This window comes from Pseudoliparis swirei, chromosome 21 (genome assembly GCF_029220125.1).
Source record: "Pseudoliparis swirei isolate HS2019 ecotype Mariana Trench chromosome 21, NWPU_hadal_v1, whole genome shotgun sequence".
In the NCBI taxonomy this organism is placed as follows: Eukaryota; Metazoa; Chordata; class Actinopteri; order Perciformes; family Liparidae; genus Pseudoliparis; species Pseudoliparis swirei.
This window is the reverse complement of record NC_079408.1, coordinates 3,002,541-3,020,929: the sequence shown is the minus strand read 5'-3', so window position 1 is coordinate 3,020,929 and position 18,389 is coordinate 3,002,541. Positions and strand designations below refer to the sequence as shown.

General features: G+C 39.5%; 1 protein-coding gene across 2 annotated transcripts in view; it reads left to right on the top strand.

Moving 5' to 3' along the window:
* The window catches only part of LOC130211857 (tumor necrosis factor ligand superfamily member 10-like), a 33,037-nt gene extending 33,018 nt beyond the window's left edge, over window positions 1–19 (top strand). For both annotated transcript variants that reach the window (XM_056442883.1, XM_056442881.1), the window contains exon 7: window positions 1–19. This exon is cut by the window's left edge and continues 1,347 nt beyond it. The gene's annotated coding sequence lies outside the window, so the exon portion shown is untranslated.
* Window positions 20–18,389: the final 18,370 nt, after the last annotated feature.

Genomic DNA, 18,389 nt, shown 5'->3' with positions numbered 1-18,389 from the left:
CCTCCCGTCCTGATCTCTCTCTCCGTCTCTTCGTGCCAAACAACGTTAAATATCTCGTCCTTCTTGAGTGACGCTGCTTGTTTTGAAGGATGAGGGGGGAGAGAGAGAGAGAGCGAGGGAGGGAGGGAGAGAGAGAGAGAGAGGGAGAAAGCTGAGGGAGAGAGAGAGAGGCCGTGTTTGACCTGTTGGCTGCTGGTCAAACAGTTTTAACTGTCCTGATAATCACTGACACAATAAAGTTGCCACTAAACATTAAAAACACACAAAAATACCAAAAAATAACATCTGGATACAGAAAGAGAGGAAAAAAATCAATTTATTCCTCATAAGCAACCAGTAAATTCTAGTTATATATATAATATATATATATATATTAAATATATATATATATTAATATATTATATATATATATTAATACATACATACTGTATATTTAATATATATACATACTGTATATTAATGTATTTTATATATATATATAATTTATAAATATATAATATATATATTAGTATATACATACTGTATATTTAATATATATATTAAATATATATATATACACTGTATATTAATATGTATTTTATATATTTAATATAGAATATATATATATTAATAAATTCATACTGTATATTTATTTAAATATATATATTTAAAATATATATTAGTATATATACATACTGTATATTAATATGTATTTTATATATTTAATATATTTTAAATATGTATTAATGTATGTACACATAAATATACAAATATATTTTTTATGTATATATTTATATTAATATAATATAAATATATATATTTAATATATTTATATTAATATCTACTACTGGAAAACACTGACACGTTCACAAAAAATCATGGAATCATTTTTGGACCCTTCTGACACTGAAACACACACACCATATAAACCAGCTCAGCCAGTGAACACACACACACTATCACACACACACACACACAAAGTGATTTTCCTAACAAGACACAGACGCACATAAAGAAAGACTTGGATGGAGCGAGAGACGATGTTCAGAGACATAAACCATGCGGCGAGTAGCCCCGCACTCGACCCCGACACACACACACATCACCCCGTCACATTGTAAAGACACACACTCATATATCCACACGGCCGAGTCGGCATGTGCCATCTGGTAGTTGTCAGTGTGTGTGTGTGTGTGTGTGTGTGTCCTGAGAGAGAAGTCACACATACCTGTGTGTGTGTCCTCCGTGCACGGCTTCATAGCTACACAAACACAACAACACACGTTTATTTTCATCTGCAAAGCCCAAAATTGATTAAATTGAATTTTAGTCCGATTGCTGTTTTAGCTGCTATCGATGTATAAATATATATTTATGTAGATATTTCGCCTGCTGGGTGGCGCACACCTGCTCACACACATCTGCTCACACACACACATCTGCTCACACACACACACCTGCTCACACACACACATCTGCTCACACACACACATGCACACCTGCTCACACACACACATGCACACCTGCTCACACACACACATCTGCTCACACACACACACACCTGCTCACACACACACATCTGCTCACATGCACACCTGCTCACACACATGCACACCTGCTCACACACACACACACACACGTAAACCTGGGCCCGGGTCGGTTTATTATTCAGGGTCAACTTCCACAAGCATTTGCTTCCTCCGACCAACAGACCACTGAGAACAAGGAGATGGCGATTATGCAAAGCACACACACACACACACACACACACACACACACACACACGGCGGGGGAGCTGGGAGACTTCTGCGCTGAATGAGTTCGTCCTGGACGGTTTTGTAGCTGTGAACATGTGGAGCACAACTTGTTGCTGAGAAAAATAAACAGATATTTGAACAACTGAGTGATTTACTGAGTGGGCGGGGCTTCGGTCATTTGAAGCAGCGGTCCCCAACCTTTTTTGAGCCACGGACCGGTTCCGTGTCAGAAATTATTTTCACGGACCGGCAATATAAATGACGTAATAAATATGACGTCATACAATTATACGAAGGGCATAAAGTGCCAAAACTACAACTCATCATTACGCCAACTGAGTGTGAGCCATGCGCTTGTTGACCTGCAACGAGCCGCTGATGGAGACGGCGACACAGACGTGTTTTTGGTCCGCTGCTCCTAACCGAGTTCTGGTCGCTGTCATTAGAACAGGCAGAGTTGTTGTGTGAAATGTCCCTTAAGGCCACCGTCATTTGCATCTCCAACACATGTTCTTCTAGCTCGGACGGCTCGATTCACCGGGTGGGTTTGTTTACAAATGGGTTGCAGGTCTATTCTATTGCAGTCGGGTCTTTTGTGGTTGGAGTACCGCTCAAACTCTTTTAAAAGCCTCTTCCACCCGGTCAACGTCTGAAACATGTAGAATGTTCCGCTGTTCACTCGCCCTGCAGCAGCGACTTTATCGGCCAACTTGAAACCAGTTGTCATTTCCCTGAAGTGACAGAATTCATTGAGCAGGTTGAATATGTTTTAAGATTCTTTGTCACTGTGCCGCCAGCAGAGGGTTCGGCGCGTGAGACTCGCCTGCAGCGATAAACCACAACATTAAGACTCCTGAACGCGGCTCAGACCGACACACGGGGGGATCCGCTCCTTTTTCAAAATAAGATATTTTTCCGACTGATTAAAAAAATGTACAAAAAAAGTTTGAAGGTCAAAGAGTTGCCGACGGAAAAGTGTCTCATTCAAAGCTTTGAGGTGCTTTTACACAAATGAAAACAGTTATGATAATTATATTTATAGCTTTAACACATGAAGCATAGACTTCTATACAACCAGAGGAGTCGCCCCCTGGTGGTCAGGAGAGAGAATGCAGCTTTAACACATGAAGCATAGACTTCTATACAACCAGAGGAGTCGCCTCCTGGTGGTCAGGAGAGAGAATGCAGCTTTAACACATGAAGTATAGACTTCTATACAACCAGAGGAGTCGCCTCCTGGTGGTCAGGAGAGAGAATGCAGCTTTAACACATGAAGTATAGACTACTTCAGTGAGCAGGAGTTCAGAGTTAACAACAGAATATAAATCTTGACTGCACTGAAAGTCTCATATTCCCATGAAAATCCACAAAGAAAAACAGTAAGAAAAATAAAATACTGAATAAAATAAACATAACTCCCCCAAAGTCTCCCGGCCAAACCCGCGACCTTTCCCTCTGCTAACCACGTTATTCTGCACCGAAGTCGCCATGGCGATCGTATCAGATTTGGGAGAAAAGTGCAGTTCAGACGTGCATTTCTCAAAGTGAAAACAAATTATCGGCCAATAAAATTCAGATCAGCTGTACAGAACTGTCTGAGTGAGAGAGTGAGTGTGTGTGTGTGTGTGTGTGTGAGAGAGTGTGTGTTGACATTTGAAACTAACAACTAGCGGTCTTCTGCGAGTCCAGTACGAGACCACAGCCCAGCTCTGTTTGCATTATTGAATAACTCCCATGTTCCATATTTACGTCTCTCTCTCTCTCTCTCTCTCTCTCCCTCTCATTAGTTTAGGTTGTGTGTGTTTGGCTTTGCTCAAAAGTGGTTTTCTATTTCTAAAAGTTTGCAGCGTCAGAAACCCGCCGACGGAAAGACTCATGCGCCGTGAACCAGACTCCAGCTTCTAGCTTACAGCCTCTAGTTTACAGCTTCTAGGTTCCAGCCTCTAGCTTCTAGCCTCTAGTTTATAGGTTCCAGCCTCTAGCTTCTAGCCTCTAGTTTATAGGTTCCAGCCTCTAGCTTCTAGCCTCTAGTTTATAGCTTCCAGCTTCCATCCTCTAGCTTCCAGCTTCTAGCCTCTATCCTCCTTCAGCTTCCATCAGATCCGTGCTGTGTTATGTTTTGAAAGTGTTGCTGAACACATTTCGGAGGCTTCACACATTCAAGTGTTTTCGTCAAACAGTTTCTGTTGCTCGGCGAGCCACAGCTGGTGATTAAACTATAATATTATAAACACTATAATACTCTAAGTTGTGAAAGCACCCTTTGGAAACACAGCAGTAACACAACGGACCGCCGTGGAAACGGCTTTCAGACCACAAAGAGACACGTCTGCTGTATTGAGAACGTTTCCACCAGTTTAGCTCGACAACCGCCCAAAACACTGGGATCGCAATGACTCCAACAAACAGGTCCACCCTCGTGTTTTTATTTTATTTTAAATATAGCAATAACACTTGAACTGGTATTGATTTAATTTAAATAATAATCTCTTTGGGAGCAGACTGTGGAACACGGTAACAAGTGGATTTAAAATGGCGTGTAGCTTTCCTGATCTTCAGCTTTCTCACCAATACCGCCTTTAAAAAATGTACGAAAACTAAATAAAATCTGTATACAGGACTGTCTCAGAAAATTAGAATATTGTGATAAAGTTCTTTATTTTCTGTAATGCAATTAAAAAAACAAAAATGTCATGCATTCTGGATTCATTACAAATCAACTGAAATATTGCAAGCCTTTTATTCTTTTAATATTTAATACTTTTTTAATTGCATTACAGAAAATAAAGAACTTTATCACAATATTCTAATTTTCTGAGACAGTCCTGTATATTCTATTTACGGGCTAATTTTCTTTAGCTCCTCCAGGTGCGACTGAACCAAGGAAATTGCAGCCGCGAGAAACGTCCGCGGCTCGTCAGAAGAACGACGGCTAAATAAATTAAAGTCGACACCGAGGATGGGAACAACGTCCGGACCGCCGGCCGGAACGTTCAACTTCAAAGGACTTTCGAGAACAAAAGAAACATACAACTTATACTAGTATACGTGTGAACACAGATCTACAGCATGCCCCGTGAAGAGGTGCCGACAGGCATGTCCGGGGTCCACCAGGCGGTTTCCCTGGACCACATCGTGGGACTCGGAGCTGCTCCTCTTACGGTCCTCGGAGCTTTTGCGGGGATTCGAACCGGCGACTTGATGAAGTCCTTTATAAAGTACTTTGTAAAGTCCTTTATAAAGGACTTCATCATCTCATTATGATGAAAGCAGTGGATATTGTTCAATAATAAGCTATAAAAAGATGCTAAAACAGATATATTGCTATATTAAATATTATATTATATTTATTAACGCTGTGAAAAGGAATTTAAATGTCTTTAATTGATTGTCGACGAGGCCTTTTCAAAATAATGCTCCTTTGAGTTATATTAAAGTGCCTTTTGCCTTTTTGAGTCATTCATAATAAAACGCATCACTTGAACCAGATTTAAACATTCAAATAATTAAAGACTAAAATAATGCTGACTGTTGGTATTTTGGTCATTCTCACCCAAATACTGTGACAAATCTGAGGTACTTTTACTTTTAGCATTTCCTTGTTACGTCCCCTCGTACCTCCACTTGACTATCTCAGAGACAAATATTTAAAATTATAGATTATATAGAGCTTTAGAAATATATAAATATAGATTTTGATTTATAAGTTTCTAAAGAGAATATACCTGACGTGTCTGTGTGTAGGTGACGAGCCAGGAGTTAATGAAGGATGTATACATGGCAGTATTATATTAATTATAAGTCTTGTCTGTATTATATTAATTATAAGTCTGGTCTGTATTATATTAATTATAAGTCTGGTCTGTGGAGTATTTCTACGATGTGTTTTTAGTACTTTAACTTCATTAGAGGATCCGCGTGATCGACTGCAGGCGCCGTCTCAAGTTAAACGTTAGCTCCATAAAAATGTGGACGCCGAACCTTCGTCTACACCCCCCCCCCGAAGCCACGGGTGCCACCAATGTGCTTTTGATCATCCTGAGAGGTGAACCCAGCTCACCTTTGACCCGGGCGCCATTACCTCGGCAAGGATTTTGGGTTAATTGCGGCGTCCGCCGGTGAAGTTTGATCTGAATTTGTCGAATTCCGGGACAAATTGCCCCATTTGTCGGGTAATGTTTCCAGGGCCGACACACGCCGTGCGCACGGGACTTCTGGCAGATTTATTGATTTTTCCGTGCCCGCGTAACTTGAAATTAATGAAAAGGGGAATGTTTTGTTTTTACTTTGTTTAAACTCACAACGGGGGACGGAGTTTCTTAATATCGATGAATGAATGAATGACGCTCGAGGAGGAAATCGTTCCGAACCATTTGGTTCCTATTTTTTTTAGAGACTTTCTTTATCGAAAAATGTGTTGTGAATTTCCAGCGAGCGTTTTTTATACATTTTTCGCTTGAACTTGCAGCCAAAAGATCAGCTCATAAATATCCCTACAAATGGGTCTTGAACCTTTGACCGCCCTCGGCTGTTTTTCCTTTCAACCCTTTCATTTAGAGGCGTTTAAAACCGCCGGCGTGTGTCCGTCTGCTTTATGGTCTCTGGGATGCTTTGAGGAATATACGGCGAAGGGCACTATGCATGTCAGGGGCGAGGAAAAGACGGCAGGTATGGGAACATGAATGTATTGACGGGGCAGGTATTATATATTTATAGTGAGTAAGAAATCATTATATTCTCAATTGCGAGGCTTGTTTTGGGTATTTATTTACGTTCCCAGTACCTGAACTGGTTCCCACGCTTACCTGCTGCAACATTAGAGACTTTTGGTAATTTAATTATATTTAGCTGCTAAGTGTTTTCACTTAAGATTTTAAATTCAGGACTTTTAAATTACAACTTTTACTTCACTAAAACATCTTAATACTTCTCCCGCTCAGAATGACTCAGTAATGCCAATTACAAACCGATGTGTTGCTCCAAAAAAAGGAGGCGCGAGGAGGTCACCGAAGTTCTCCTCGACCTAGAACCGCCCCGTCGGAGTGGACGGAGGCAGCAGACTCAAAGGGTTTCGAACCTGTGGAATCAAACCAGCAGCTTCAACATCTGCCGCTGCATCTGTTAGTGCAGAGTAACCTCCAGAGAAATCATTTTGAAATCCAGAAAAACAAGTGAGAACATCGAGTTTCGGATATCACATTTCAAACACACTCACGTAAAAAAACAGCACGAAAACAGTATTTTACGAGATTTGGACATAAAAACAGTATTTTACGGGATTTTTGGCATATAAACAGTATTTTACCGTTTTCAGCATAAAAACGGTATTTTACGGGATTTGGGCATATAAACAGTATTTTACCGTTTTCAGCATAAAAACGGTATTTTACCGTTTTCAGCATAAAATACAGTATTTTAATGTTCCAGGGTTCATACACATGTTGATCACTGGATTTCCAGGACTTTTCAAGGACTTTAAACCAAATTTCCATGATCCAAACATTTTGTGAAAACTCCGTGTCTACATGAGTATAAACCTTAAATGACACAAATGAATGAGAGTCAATAGTTGGTTTTAAAAGAATAAACATTGATATGAATGTTAATTCTTTTAATCAAACATCTGAATAAAACAAATTTCCATGACTTATCCCAAACTTTTGGGAATGAAAATAAATATTTAAAAATTCCATGACTTCTCTAGATTTTCCGTGACCGTACGAACGCTGTGCTTTCAGCATAAAAACAGTATTTTCTACTGTTTCCGATGATATCGGAGCGGACCGGTGAGATCAGGACCGCGGAACCAGAACCAGGATGTGAGGCTGAGGGGATGTGGCCCTGGTTCTGGTGCTGGTTCACAGCTCCACAGCCGTTTTTTTAAATAACAGATTGTTGACTTAACAGAGTTTGAAGTGAAGGATTTTTTTCTGCAGCTGTCAGATTAATCTTTTTGATTGATGGGCGAGAAAATCCAGCGTTCCCTTCCAAGAGCAGAGCGCCGTCGATCCGCGAGTCGCTATCGGGAACGTCTGGACGTTTCATTTATTTACACGTCGATCTAATAATGAATGATCATTTCTGTAAATTTGACAGCCAACGTTATTTTTCCATTTCAGAGAAAACCTTTCAACTTGGAGTTTATTTTTTATTTTTACTAAAACACAGATGAATGACGAGGCAGTGTTCTTACACATGTCGACCACTGGGTGTCCAGGACTTTTCAATGACTTTAACCCAAATTTCCATCACCAAACATTTTGTGAAATTTCCGTGTCTACATGAGTATAAACCTTAAATGACACAAATGAATGAGTCAATAGTTTGATTTAAAAGAATAAACATTGATATAAACGATTATTCTTTTAATCAAACGAAGTAAATTAACATACGAATATAAAAAATGGTGATGAAATTTTCGCAAAATGTTGACAGACAAACGGATTGACCAATCACGTTGAAGGTTTCGTGTGACGAGTTCTTTCCGCGCCGCGTCACCCGACACGTCGCCCCTCCGTTCCTCTGTGTATCAGAGGGGGAGACGGAGGAAGGAGGAGCAGGAGGAAACCCGACTGATTCATCCACGAGTTTAACTCATTTCTGCTCCTTATTTTCACGGAGAAATAATTGTTTTAAAAACGGAAACAGTGTTAAACCGTACTGCCGCGGTTTGACACTCGGTTTGAGTGTAAAAACTTCAACGAACACCGGAAGTAAACAAAGTTGCGTTAATTGCGTTAAAATATTTTAGTGCGTTAACGCGGCCAAATTAATCGCATAGATTAACGCGTTAACTCTGACAGCCCTAATATATAGGCTTATAGTAGATGAGCAATTATCATAAAAATTGCAATAATAAGACTATGAGGCAGTTTCTACAGATTCAAAGAAAAAAGAAAAAATGAATCAGAAAATCATATTTAATTGTATTCTTATTTCTTTGTGGTTATTTCTTGTTTTTATATATTTTTTAAACTATTAAGAATTATAAAGGTATTTCTTTGTTTTAATTCAACATTACATTTATTGATATTTTTTGTGTTCAGGCAAGACAGACACACAACAAAACACTATTAAATTATCATATTTATAAGAGGACATTTTGGGGGTATTTGATGCCCCTCTAGTGACTTTATATTTCTTCGTGTTTTTCCGACTCTCGTTCCTCTCGTTAATTTAAAATAGATTAATTAAAAATAATCCTGAAAGAAAAGAGGCATTTTTCTCGAGCCACAAGATGTTCAAAAGCTTTAAAAAGCTCCACAAGCTGTAGACAGACGTCAGTTGACGTTCTGCGTGTTATTTAATTATCTTATACAGACGTATAATAATATTACATTTAAAAATGAACGGCAAAGTTAAGAATTTGACCCCTTGACCTCCTCCTTAATAATCCATCACGTTGATCTGGAAACGCGGTGATGATGTCATCGCTCACCAACCCTTATCTTCATCTCGCTGTGTTTTCATACGAGGGTGAACAAAAGACCCCCCCCCCCGCCTCCTGAAGGAGCACCACCCTTCCTGAAACACACACACACACACCTACATGCATGCAGTTATCTCCATATCAGCATTCTCCTCATACTCCACCCGCTTTCCCCTCTGTCACACACACACACACACACACACACACACACACACACACTTCATATCGACAGTGCTGCCGTTCCCTTCACGTCTCTCCTGTATTATTACCCAACATGCTCTCTGTTTTCCTAAGTACCGGCCAGGAAATTAGTTTCATAAAAGCTGCAAAGCTCACACACACACACACATAGAAAAAGAAAAAAAACCACACACACATAGAAAAAAACACACACACAGAGAAAAAAAACCCAAAACATCCTGAAGAGACTAAGTGGGGCCAGACAAACGCACAACCTGACACGCACACGCACACCTCCTGAGAACAATACCACTGGTCAAACCCGGCGGCCCGCCGGTGGACTCGGGGCGGCTGAACAACGCGGCGCTCTTTATTACTTTGATAAGGTCTGGAGGGCGGCGGAGGTAGAGAAATGCTTTGTACACACACACACACACACACACACACACACACACACACACACACACACACACACACACACACACACACACACACACACACACACACACACACACACACACACACACACACACACACACACACACACACACACACACACACACACACACACACACACACACACACACACACACACACACGATTCCAGGAGTACAATGCCAAGAGCAAATTTAAAGGGAGGAACCCGAACGTCAGGAAAACGATTCAAATCCCCGAGAGGACTATAAGATTATAGGAGATGAGCAATTGTCATAAACATTGCAATAATAAGACTATTAGGCAGTTTCTACAGATTCAAAATAAAAACAAAAAGAAAACATGGATCAGAAAATCATATTTCTTTGTGGTTATTTCATGTTTTCAAATATTTTTTAAACTATTAAGAATTATAAACGTATTTCTTTGTTTTAATTCAACATTACATTTATTGATTTTATTTTGTGTTCAGGCAATACAGACACACAACAAAACACTATTAAATTATCATAATTATTAAAGGAAGTTATGGGGGCATTTTGAAACTTGTGAAATAATAATAAAAATAATTATGTATAAGCTTATAGTAGATGACTATGAATAAAAAGACTATTAGGCATTTTCTACAGATTCAAAGTATTTTTTTATTAACAAAAAGAAAACATAAATCAGAAAATCATATTTAATTGTATTCTTATTTCTTTGGAGTTATTTCTTGTTTTTACATTTTTAAACAACTATTAAGAATTATAAACGTATTTCTTTGTTTTAATTTTGGGGCACTTGTTGCCCCTCTAGTGAGAAAAGAGACGCACGTCGTCCGGTTCGTAATATTTAAACGTTTTTTTCATGTTTTCATCGTCGACTGGGTGAGAAATAATTTGTTCGCCGTGTGAAATAATATGTTGCCCGACTGTTGTTTCAGCATCCAGAGAAAAGAGAAAGATTATTATTATTAAGTCAAAGTTCTAATTGAAGAGATTCTTCAGATGTTATGGGTATTGATATATAGATAACTTATAATTATATGCTTTTGCCTTTTTCTTTTCATAAAATACCATATTCCTCTTTTTAATGATTTTATTTGTTTTTATTGTCACATTAATTGTTTTCTTCTCTCCCCTCATTATCTGAATTTCATAAAGTTTTATTAACATGGAACTTTTATTGGGAAGAATTATAGGAAATACCATTTAAAAAGTTGTTTATTAGCAGCTCAGTGGAGAGAATGCAGCCTTAACACATGAAGCATAGACTTCTATACAACCAGAGGAGTTGCCCCCTGGTGGTCAGGAGAGAGAATGCAGCTTTAACACATGAAGCATAGACTTCTATACAACCAGAGGAGTCGCCCCCTGGTGGTCAGGAGAGAGAATGCAGCTTTAACACATGAAGCATAGACTTCTATACAACCAGAGGAGTCGCCCCCTGGTGGTCAGGAGAGAGAATGCAGCTTTAACACATGAAGCATAGACTTCTATACAACCAGAGGAGTCGCCCTCTGGTGGTCAGGAGAGAGAATGCAGCTTTAACACAAGAAGCATAGACTTCTATACAACCAGAGGAGTCGCCCCCTGGTGGTCAGTCGAGAGAACGCAGCTTTAACACATGAAGCATAGACTTCTATACAACCAGAGGAAATACAGGTAGAAAGCCACTCTCCTAGTGGATCATACGTGACGATAGAGAGGGACTACTTTTTAAGAATCAATAATTATATATATTTTTTGGAAAAAGAATAACTGCGCCTGTAGAGGCTCTTCAAAGCGTTGATTCCCTTAGCGATAGCAAACGGGTTGATAAAACACATCTGCAGAGGGTTCTCGATAAAGCCTAAAAAGGCGGCGAGACTGGAATGGGCTCAATGTGTGGAGATCACGCGGCGTTGGGTATGAAAACAAACACGACTGGAGGTTACTGCCGATAGCAATCTGTTGCCACGTACAACATATGCTAAATATGCAACTTATGCAACTTATGCAACCCGCTGACGCTGCTTTTCAGACCGAGTGCGGTTAAAAATCTCGTCCACGGAAAAGTAGTCGTGGCACGGGAAACACCGAGGGAAACATACCGAGTCACGGAGTGGATCACGTGACTGGATAAAGTCCTCTGGCTGGTGTTTCAGTGTTAGGACTGAGACGCAGAGGAAAGACCAACATATTGTTGCGGTAAGAAGCCTCGAGATAGATTTGATTTTAATATCAGTTCAGAATTCGGATTATTAAAGACGGTTCTTTACGATCTCTGCAGCCGTCATACCGTAATACTACCAGAAGCTCTACTTACTACGTGTAAAATAACTAGTTATCTCCATATATGTAATTAATCCAAGTGTCATGGAGAGTTATTAACGCCACGCTGACTCACTGATGATGGTTTATTTTAAACTTCATGTGTGGAGATGTTTTTTCATGTTTTCTAATGCTGTGTAAAGTTCATCCAACTCTATAAAACACCATGAAGCTGTTAATAGTGTTAATTAAAAATAAACAGTTAAAGTTTGGTAGAAGTAGAAATTAATTGTTTTTGCACTGGGTTGCGTTTCACCGCACATGTGTTTCTATTTCTGACGTCTTTTATATATTTGGCCGATATCCTGGTCAAAATGTTAGGAATACCGTATAGATGAGATTATACTGCAGACTATAACAAACTAAAGCAGTTCCCCAATTTAATCTTTCTACCGCGGAGCTACATTTCCTGTTCTGTGAAAGCAAAATAAAAAGGAGTGAAAATATATTTAATTTAAGCAGATTGAAACAGCACTGCTCCGTGTTTGTTTTGGGCTCCTTAGATACGCTCGTACCTTAAAACCAATTAAATTAAGTGTTTTAAATACTTAACCCTGCCTTGATTTGGGCAACCGGTGATAAAGATTACTTGCTCCATTGCTCTTCTTTAAAGAATTTAATTATCCCCAAAACATGCTAGCAGGTAGCTGGTTTCTACCGTTAGCTAAAATAAAAGCTCTGAGCTGCAGTAGCTTATTCAGCCAGTTTTTAAATGATTTATAAAATTCCTTTGCTTTTTTTAAATGCATCAAATCATCCCAACAATACAGAAACCTGCCCTATAGCTACCGTTAGCTTAGTTTAGGCTACAACAAGTCTTTGTATTTTAAAAGTTTTTTAGGTAAATAAATAGGTGTTTTTTTACCCTACATTTCTATATATAACCTGGAGCAGCTGCATGTTGGGGCTATTTTTATTAATGGAAATTGCTCTTCTATAAAGAATGAAATTATCCCAAAAACATGCTAGCAGTTAGCTGGTTTCTACCGTTAGCTAAAAAACCAGCTTTGAGCTGCAGTGGCTTGATCAGACAGTTTTTAAATGATTTATAAAATTCCTTTGCTTTTTTTAAATGGGTTAAATCATCCCAACAATACAGAAACCTGCCCTATAGCTACCGTTAGCTTAGTTTAGGCTACAACAAGTCTTTGTATTTTAAAAGGTTTTTAGGTAAATAAATAAGTGTTTTTTTACCCTACATTTCTATACAGGACTGTCTCAGAAAATTAGAATATTGTGATAAAGTTCTTTATTTTCTGTAATGCAATTAAAAAAATGTCATGCATTCTGGATTCATTACAAATCAACTGAAATATTGCAAGCCTTTTATTCTTTGAATATTGCTGATTATGGCTTACAGCTTAAGAAAACTCTAAAATCCTATCTCATAAAATTTTAATATTTCCTCAGACCAAGTAAAAAAAAAGATTTATAACAGCTGAGTGTTTGTCAAGGCTCAGGAAACCCTTGCAGGTGTTTCGAGTTAATTAGACAATTCAAGTGATTTGTTTAATACCCTACTAGTATACTTTTTCATGATATTCTAATATTTAGAGATAGGATATTTGAGTTTTCTTAAGCTGTAAGCCATAATCAGCAATAAATCAGAATAAAAGGCTTGCAATATTTCAGTTGATTTGTAATGAATCCAGAATGCATGACATTTTTGTTTTTTTAATTGCATTACAGAAAATAAAGAACTTCATCACAATATTCTAATTTTCTGAGACAGTCCTGTATATAACTTGGAGCAGCTGCATGTTGGGGCTATTTTTATTAATGGAAATTGGTTTTCCAGACTTCCTCGTCCACACCTATCGGCCTTCAGGCAGATGATTATTAATAATGTGATATTAATCGGCTGATTTAGCTCCTTTGCATTTGACCCGTTTCCTTAAAAAAAAAAGCTGATTACGAAATTGTTCTGCAGCCAATTAAAGCAAAAGGTCAAAGAAAACTAAGTGGCAGTGATTCACATTTAAAAAAACCTATACAATAAAATTGATGGCGGCTGAATCAAAGAGGTCGATGTTACCTCTTTGAGGGGGTTTGGCGAAGGATGAAAAAATGAAATGAAAGAGACATAATATTGATCACTGCGGGGAGAGATGAAAGCCTTTGTGAAATTATAGCTGTTGCTGTGTGCAGCTTGAAGTCAACACAACAACAAAACAACAGTGCTGGTTTCGTGGGATTATATTTTAGACCACTTCCAGAGGATGCTTTGGCGGGGGTCTTTTTTCTTTCTATTTTTCCACGTTCCTCTGGATTCAAGACCGTAGACCTTTGAAAATAAATGCGTTGCGTTACCCAGCGAAGGATGACGGTCCCTTTTGTTTTTCTGGGATTGTTTCATTTGATTAACTACCGGCGGAGGCTCAAACGTATCCGTGCGACCCGGCTCATAAATATGCGACAGGGGGGGGCGCATCGTGTTTTCTTTTGGCTGAAATCGTTCGTCGGCCTCTTCTTGAACTTCCCCAGAAACCCCAGGAGTTCAGAAGGGGTTCAAACTATTTCATTACCAGCTATTAAAAAAAAGGTGTGTGCCTTCTGGGGGAGATCATTTCTCCGAAATCCCTTCGAGTGGCGGTCCGGAGGAAGTTTTGTAGCCACGGAATAAAGTCTCAGAACTTTAGAAAAGTACCCGAAAAGTTGCGGTTCACGTTTAAAGCCGTCGTAAATGTCGCGGTCGTCGGCGATAAACGCGGCGCTCCAAATGTTAGCAGCCAAAAATATCGATAGGAAGTTTCCTCAGTCGGCTTCTAGACGGACGCTCGGGGAATTCTTTTGGGCCAAACCCAAAACTAAAGTTTATAAAACTTGCATGTTTCGTTGAGTTAGATAATCGTCACATATGAATGAACACAGCTTTTTATAATTTGTTTTTGAAAGCGTGAACGCAATTGGCGGAAAGAAGTAAAAATAAATTAAAATGTTTAACGTCCCCAAAGACCTTTGTGTTTTTTATTTAGACTCTAAAAGCTTCAAATAGTCACTATAAGGGTATTAAATTATGTTTTTTTTAATGTTCAAATCTCCCACCCTTATTTCAGGCATTAATCCAAAAACTCGTTGATTTTTGGGGCCTCGATTGGCACCAAGCCAGTTAACTTCCAAAAGGCTAAATTAATTTGGGTTTAAGTTATGAGGCAAGTTAAACTCTCTGGTAACGCTGCACCCTGATTGGCTCATTTCTCTACCTTCAAAGACACTGTTTTTATTTGAAGTTTCGGATATTAAAAGTGTATTTTAATTGTCATAAATATGTAAACAGTAGTTTAAAACATGTATGAATTAATTTAATTCTGAACCCTTTGTGTTCCCTTTACATCAAAAATATAACAATTTTGGTTGACATCCTAATTATCAGACATTTTATTGCCCACAGGCGGCCACTATAATATATATATATCTATATATATTTGTTTTAACGACTTCATTGGCTTTATGGGTCCCATGAGCGGCGACAGAAGAAGCGATGGGAAACCTCCACCTCCATAACCTCAGGTGAGGCCAAGAGGGCAGCAGCAACGACGTGAAGCAGATCGGATTGCATTCCTGGACACGGACGGACGCGCGCACACACACACACACACACACATCCAGCCCCGAGGCTGAACACACACAGACGTCACCTCTTCAGGAGGGAAGGTGAGGCCGGAGACTCGGATGACACCTCGGATCAGAAATGTTTTATGCTAACGGAACGACGACCGACCGGCCTGGGAACGGGGATGTAGGGAGAGGAAAGGCGAGAGAGAACAAGGAACATAACATACCGGAACAAACAGGAAGTCAGGGGGGGGGGGGGGGGGGATGCAGAGAGCTTTTTGAGGTGTGAGAATGCAGAAGCCACGAGCGAGCCGGTAACCCGAGCTCCATGTGAAGCCTCGGCAACGAAGAACAACTGAGTCATTACGGGCCGGCTACAATGCACAACGCGGAGATGTCACACACACACACACACACAAACACACACACGTCCTCTGCATCTTCGTCGCTCTGCCTTCTCACAGAGATTATGTGGCCCCGAGACGAGCTCCGACTTGACGCCGTTGACGGTTGACAGCGTAACACCCCCCCAGGGGGTCTGCAGTACAAACCCTCACAGGGGTCGTGAAGAGAAGTAGCCCCGCCCCCCCCCCCCAACCCCATCCCTCAACATCTGATTCCACCTATCACATTTACTCCGTCCTCCCAAGAATGTAAGATGTGATCACACACCAGGGGAACGGACATTTTGACTAATATGGATTTCCAGGACTTTAAACCAAATTTCCAGGACCAAACTGAAATCTCGGTATAAACATGAAAAATTTAGAAAATTCCGCGTATTGAGAGCGTATGCCGGCTTATATTTTGAGCGTCTTTTAAAAAAAAACATATTAATAATATCAAACTCCATGAACTCAAACTCAAATGAACATGTGATTATAACACATTTCCATGACTTTTCCCGGCCTGGAAATTAGCATTTCGAAAATTATGACTTTTCCAGGTTTTCCATGACCGTCCGAACCCCGGCAGTGTTCTGGCCTCAGATGACAGAAAGCAGGTCTCGCTTTACAAATATATTAAATATAAGTGAAGAGATGATTTTTCGGTTGCTCTTCGCTCCGGAGCTCGCCGTCGGCCGGCAGGTTCTCTGAAGTCAGTCAACGGCGCCGCACTGGATGGAGCGTAATGAATCGCAGCGAGAGGAGTTGAGACTAATTGTCTCGCAAGTGGAAACATGTTTTAATGAAGACATCACAACACGCCGGGGATCAACAGAGCGGCTGTGATTGTGTTACATGTTTTCTACTTTTATACTCCTTCTCCTCAGATTTATCAGATCCCTCTCAAAATATACGAGGACAGACTCACGACCTTCATCATGCTTCCCTACGAAGATCGTGATGATACGTTCAAGTGCGGGGGAGAAAATAACAAATCAATACAGCTGATTTCAGAGGTTAAATCATCTTGGGCATTTACCGTTTGATCCGTTTTGACCACTAGGGGGCGACAGAAACACCGATAAATAAATCACAATTAAACTCTGAACTTCTAACAAGCAGCGGGTGCTTTCCCCCTTCGAGTGGACACGTAGTATTCATGTTTTTGCCCACGGGATGAACCTAAATACAAGAGTTATTCTCCTTTTAGCTCCGTTTTTGGTCTCCACCTCCAGCACTTTAGCTGCCAGTGAGAGCAGGACAGGTTTCGTGAGGCGAAATACAGATTTAATGAACGTATACCGTATTTTTGACACAAACTTTTTAGTCTAAAACTTAAATGGTCACGGATCTCCAAGCAGTCAAAAAGTTTGCAAAGTTGAAAAAAGGAAAAGTTTTTTATGCTTTTGAAAGAAAAACTAATTCCGGTGGATAAATAAGAGTCAAGGAAGCAAGGAAAGGAAGCAAGCCTGGAGGAAGAGGGAGGATGTAGTCGACCCGCTCGACCTTTAAGTGCTTTACATAGTTTGTAATAATATTGTTCTGCCTGTGAACGAGAAGATAAGACCGAATATATTGAAGAAACAATCTATTGTGTAATATTTATATTTGGTAATATAAAAACACACACGAGGAGAAAACAGATTAAATTTGTTATCTGTCGATCAAAATGTAATGTAAACAAAAATCACATCATAATAAGGATCAAAATCATACAAATAAACAGACGCATTTAAGTCATTGAAATAATTTAGTGGGACAAACATTTTTACATTTACATAAATTAACGTGTCATGAGTCATTTTGTATATATATATAAACAGATTATATATATATTTATATAATATATAAATATTACTTATATATATATAAATATTTTATATATAAAAATATATAATATATATATTTATATAAATATTATATATATTTATATAAATATATTACATAAATATATATAAAAATATATTATATAAATATATTATATACATTTATATAATCTAGCCCTTCCACAGCAGCCCAGAAACAGCCACACTCTTCATTAAGGCATGATGTGGTTTTTTGCAGCATGTCATGATGCATGCAGGATTATTTGGGAGCTATGACCACGGCGCTCGGCTCCCAGACCCGAGTCTCTCGCCGCCTGTTACAAATCACCAGAGTCTCCACCGCGGGAGGAAAAGAAGACAAATGGACATTTCTGGGGAGTTCCCAGGCTGTCCCAGTCTTTATGGAGTGTAAGTGTGTGTGTGTTAGATGGTCTTCACACACCTGTATGCTTAGCCCCCCCCCTGAGGCTGAGGGGGAGGGGAGGGGGGGGGTGTCCGAGCATCCATCAGCCCAGCTCAGAGTGCTCTGCCTGGGCAGGCCCCGGCAC